This window comes from Muntiacus reevesi, chromosome 1, assembly GCF_963930625.1.
Source record: "Muntiacus reevesi chromosome 1, mMunRee1.1, whole genome shotgun sequence".
Taxonomy (NCBI): domain Eukaryota; kingdom Metazoa; phylum Chordata; class Mammalia; order Artiodactyla; family Cervidae; genus Muntiacus; species Muntiacus reevesi.
Genome location: NC_089249.1, coordinates 237,396,928 through 237,402,927, shown reverse-complemented (window position 1 = coordinate 237,402,927; position 6,000 = coordinate 237,396,928). Strand labels below are relative to the sequence as shown.

The window sequence follows — 6,000 nt, the reverse complement described above, 5'->3', positions numbered from 1 at the left end:
CCTGTATGAGTCGAAATAAATACTGTCTCAGCAAAAATTACATGAAATGGGTACAAACAGAATGCCAACATAACTATTGAGAAAGGAAGTTGAGTCATAGAAATAAAAAACTTGCCAAAATTCAAACAGCTATCCAGTGATGGAATTGGAAAATATTTCTGTAACTTTCTCGCCATGCTCCTTTTGGTCAACCTCTGATATAAGGCCTCATTTTGTGTCCAGTTGGTAAAAATACATACTTGGGAAGCAGAAATTCAGTCCCTATCCTTTAGTCTCCTCAGGCATTCTACTAGCATTCTTTAAGGATTTGCTTTAATGTCATTCCTTTGGTATTTAGCTTACCTGAAGGTTCAGCAAGCTGATGCATGCCTACTAGTGATTTTCTATTAGCCAGGTACTTTAAGCTAGTTTTATCAGGTTTTTTAATGGGAAATAAGCCTCGGCTTCATGGGTATTTTTCATGTGGAAAAATACCAAACCCTCAGGTTGAGCACTTATATTAATCTCCTTGGGGATTTTTCATTTCATACCTTGTTTCTGAGTCTAAGTTAAAAAACAAACAAACAAACAAGAAACATTGCTTAGATGGAAATTAGAAGTATGAAGATGGTTCTTGCCTCCTGAAATGGCACAGATGAAGGATATTTCAGCTATAACTGAAGTCCTTTTTTGGCAAAGAAATGACTTAATTCTTTCCCACATGCATCTGTACTTTTATCCAAGTACAGAATTGCCTTCCCCATTGAATTGCATTCCCCCAAATGCATTTTTCATAAGCTACAAGATACTCAATAATGACATATATTTCAGTACATGGCATGAAGTTCAGGAAAACTCTTTAGGAACTAGTGTGCTCAGTGGGGGTGGGGGGAGAGGGGGCTTCCCATGTGGCTCAGTGGTAAAGTATCCACCCACTTGCCAATAAAGGAGACCTGGATTCAATCCCTGGGTCAGGAGGATACCATGGAGGAGGAAATGGCAACCCACTCCAGTATTTTTGCCTGGACAATCCTATGGACCGAGGAACCTGGTGGGCTGTAGTCCACAGGGTCACAAAGAGTTGGTCACAACTAAAGCAACTTAGCATGCATGCATGATTCACCTGTAGCCCCTTCTCTTTGGGAGAAGTGATAACAGCTAGCTTAAAGACTACATTCTGGAGCCTATATTTCCTAAAGAGACCTTTTCCTTGAGAAAAAGAATATGTTTAAACTTGTTGCAGAACTTACAGAGGTATGTTTTACAATTGGCATCTTTGATTTCAAGGTGTTATACATTGTTATATGCATCATGGAACAACTCCATCACTGCCCTCCAGTGTTGTATGGCTTCAAGTCTGCTCTAGCTAAAGATCATTATGAAGAAGAAATTAGGAAATATATGCCCGTTTTCCATGAAGATGAAGTTTCTTCCCAAGAGGAATATGCATTCTAATTAAGTATCTATTATTATTTCATTGCTCTCCCAAAACTAAGCCCTAGTACAGCATTTTATAATCTGAACTGAGACTGACTTATTTGCCCCTTAACCTCTGCCACTGACTTACTGACTAAAGTTTCACCTGCTCTTCTGCACACACACTGGTATATTTTTGAAAAAAATGAAGCCACACATAGTCTTCTGAGTCCTTGATCAAAATTCTTGACTCCTGCTTTTTGCTTAGTACCCATATTCTTAGAAAAAGAAAAATCCTCTATAACCCAATATAAAAAGAAAGGGCAGTGGGGAGGGTAGTGTGAGGAATAAACTAGGAGGTTGGGATTAAAATATACACACTACTATATATAAAATAGGCAACCAGCAAGGACCTATTGTATATCACAGGGAACTGTACTCAATATCTCAATATTTTGTAACCTGTGAGAGTGAAAGTTGCTCAGTCAAGACCAACTCTTTGCAACCCCATGGACTATACAGTCCATGAAATTCTCCAGGCCAGAATACTGGAGTGGGTAGCCTTTCCCTTCTCCAGGGGATCTTCCCAACCCAGGGATCAAACCCAAGTCCCTTGCATTGCAGGTGGATCCTTTACCAGTGGAGCCACAAGGAAAGCCCAAGATTACTGGAGTGGGTAGCCTATCCCTTCTCCAGTGGATCTTCTCGACCCAGGAATTTTTTTTTTTTTTAATTTTATTTTATTAGTTGGAGGCCAATTACTTCACAACATTTCAGTGGGTTTTGTCATACATTGACACGAATCAGCCATTGAGTTACACGTATTCCCCATCCCGATCCCCCCTCCCACCTCCCTCTCCACCCGACTCCTCTGGGTCCTCCCAGTGCACCAGGCCCGAGCACTCGTCTCATGCATCCCACCTGGGCTAGTGATCTGATTCACCACAGATAATATACATGCTGTTCTTTTGAAACATCCCACCCTCACCTTCTCCCACGGAGTTCAAAAGTCTGTTCTGTACTTCTGTGTTTCTTTTTCTGTTTTGCATATAGGGTTATCGTTACCATCTTTCTAAATTCTGTATATATGTGTTAGTATGCTGTAATGTTCTTTATCTTTCTGGCTTACTTCACTCTGTATAATGGGCTCCAGTTTCGTCCATCTCATTAGAACTGATTCAAATGAATTCTTTTTAACGGCTGAGTAATATTCCATGGTGTATATGTACCACAGCTTCCTTATCCATTCATCTGCGGATGGGCATCTAGGCTGCTTCCATGTCCTGGCTATTATAAACAGTGCTGCGATGAACATTGGGGTGCACGTGTCTCTTTCAGATCTGGTTTCCTCGGTGTGTATGCCCAGAAGTGGTATTGCTGGTCGACCCAGGAATTGAACCAGGGTCTCCTGCATTGCAGGCAGGATTCTTTACCAACTCAGCTATCAGGGAACCTGTAAGGGAAAAGAATCTAAAATATATGTGTGTGTGTATGTGTGTGTACCTGAAACTGACACAACATTCTAAGTCAACTGTACTTCAATATAGATAAATAAAAGGCAAATGTATCAGAATTGACGTCGGAGTAGAGGATTCCAAATTGCTGGGCCTGCTTTTTCTTTATTGCACTGTTCAGGCCACGCCAGGGACTTCCAAGAGTTCCTTAAAATGATGTTTGAGGACCATTGGTTTTCATGAGTGGTTCTTAAATGCTAGTACCTGATTCATAGGAGACTTTTGGCCATTCCAAGACTAAATGAGAAAAAAATAAGAACCATTAAGTAATAAAAAGAACGCAAAATTACGACTATTATTGGATGTTAAGAAACAATTATGAAAGTACATTGTAATTTTTATCAATGTCTTTATAGAACAAAATTGGCAATGCTACATTTGATTACCTGTTTTTTTCCCAGTTATATTTTTTAAAAGTTACCATAAAATATTGGTTATTTTAGGAAGTTAGGAAAGAAAAAAAGAAACAAGAAAAAAAATTCTTATGATATAACATTAAGCAAAATAGAATACAAACAAAACTGTATTTATGATATTATTACTGATATAGGAAACTCTAACTATATACAGATAAGTGATAAAAACGATGTTTCCTAAAGATTATGGGTGATTTTTTGTCTTAGATTTATATTGTGCTTTTTACTTTAATTTGCAATAAATAATTATGAAAAAAGATTTAACTGGTCTGTGAAACCCAGAAATCTCTGTATCACTGGATCAATATTTGAGGTCCTTTTTTTGACCAACAGTTTCTGTCACAAAATGTCCTTAGTTATTTGCTTTGCTTTTCATGGGAACTTTCACAGAGAAAGCAGAAATATTCAGGCCGTTGCATAATGTAATGCACTATTCCAGTCTGCATCCCTTTCTCCATAAAGTGGTCCTCTATACTGGGTTAGTTTCCTAGTCTACTTAGGACTATTTTTGGAAAGGAGTAAGTCTCTGTCCTTGAGGAAAAAGGTGTCAAAGAGACCTGTGAATATTGGAGAAGACAGAATGCCTTAAAAGTAAACATACTTTTGCTTTGCACTTAGCAAATCCTCTCAAATTCAGGGCCAGTTTATACCTGAAAGCATCTACTTTTTTCCCCACTTTTTCCTCCTTGTCTTTTCTCTATTTTATCATGTATCATACATGCAAGAGTATTTGTATTAATAATACACAGATACAGTTTAAACAATGATAATATCAACAACCACAACACAAATGCTCAGATAGATACCTATCACACTATATAAGAAATAGCACAAGCTGTATCTTTGAAATCTTTTATGTCATATAAAATCATATCAATCTTTTATATGCCCTTTTCCTAATTCCCATTCTTTTTTTAACCACTTTGAAATTTAGAGACAGATTTTGTTTAAAATCTGAAATGCAATTCCTAAAATATCACCCTCTCCAGAAAACTGTGGCTATACAATAGTGCATTGCCTCTATCATGTTAGGATGTGTGTTAGCTTCAAGTGCAAAAACTGGACCAAACTACCATCCTTCAACAATTTGAACGATATTAACAGAATGTTTAACCAACAACACAAATGAACTTTCAGAGGATGGGCTCTTTTACTTCAGGCACTTAAAAAAAGCACAGATGCTTGGGTTTTCAGGTATATATATATTAAGTTGAACCTTTGGAACTAGGAATCAGGGCATTTTTTGCACACAGTCTTAACACAGAAAATTGTGTAGTTTCAAAGAGGTAGAGTCACAAGCATTCAAGCAATGTTGTCAAGTAGGCAATAAAATGTTCCAGTAAATGTTTCTTCTTTGTCTAATTACTGCGTGCACTGGTAGGAACTTTGAAATGAGAAAAGGAACCTGCACTCCTTTTATTTTCTGTTTAGAACAAAACAGAAAACTAACTGAAGCATAAGCCCTGTTATACATTAGCAATTTTAAAGAACATCAATTATACAAGAGAAAGACTAAGAACAAAAAGAGTGTTTACAGATAGCAGACATAACAGTGAGTATTCAGTAGACCGTCACAGGGCTTTGTGGTGGTTCTCAGCAGAAGCCACTCTGTAATCACTGGCAGTAAACAGAGACATAGCATCTTTTGCCAGGTGTTTTAGGAAATCATGCAAACAGCCCAGCAATAGTGCAAGACTCTTCTCATCAAGGGGCGTGTGTGCCACTATTGCTCCAATTCTTAACAAATAATCTCAGTAGGTGTGGTGCTGCCTAACCCTGGGACATTGGCACATCAGGGTGAGCCAAGAGGATTTTAGCATACTGGAGTCTCTAAAATGTGTAGAGCCGCACCCAGTATCACAGTGAAATACTCTTTTATTCCTGTCACAGCTTTGTTAACCACATACTCCTTATTACCAGCATTTCCCTGCAATTACTTGCAATTTGCATACTCTTTATAGCTTTTGTAGGCTTCCCTGGTAGCTCAGACAGCAAAGCGTCTGCCTACAATGAGGGAGACCTGGGTTCGATCCCTGGGTCAGGAAGATCCCCTGGAGTAGGAAATGGCAGCCCACTCCAGTATTCTTGCCTGGAGAATCCCATGGACTGAGGAGCCTGGTAGGCTATAGTCCATGGGGTCGCAAAGAGTCAGACACGACTGAGCGACTTCACCCCCACTTATAGCTTTTGTAAATGCTGCGTAGAATAACATCTACATTTTTCTTAGCAGAGAGTTGAAACAGCTGCTTCTGCCTGGTAACTAAGTCCCAGTCCTCAACAAGCCATGATTTTAATTCTTCTGGAATCTTTATTTTCCATTCTCCTCTTGAATGCCTCCTAACTAAACAGTGAGCCTGTTTCTCCCAAGGTGGTTGAAGTGCTTCACTAGTGTTGCCACCATCTCCATTTCCACAGGGCTTCTGTTTGTTCTTTCTTGTCTTCTTCATGGATCTTGAAGGGGAGTTCTCTGCAGAGCAACAGCACCCCCACCCCATCTGCCTGGGAGTGCTTCTTCAGATTCTTCTGCTGGGGACCAGCTGTCTTCTTTCCTGAAGAGACCCCTCTCATCTTCTATGCCCATTGCTTCTAGTTGATTTTTGAAAGTTATCTTCTGCAGATTGTCATCCACAGGTTTAAGAACCCTGCTTTCCCAAGCTCATTCCACCCTGCTTTCT

The 6,000-nt window shown here is 39.2% G+C and overlaps 1 pseudogene; it reads right to left on the bottom strand.

Annotated features, from left to right (window-relative positions):
- Positions 1-4,896: 4,896 nt before the first annotated feature.
- Positions 4,897-5,969, bottom strand: LOC136168424 (mortality factor 4-like protein 2; annotated as a pseudogene).
- Positions 5,970-6,000: the final 31 nt, after the last annotated feature.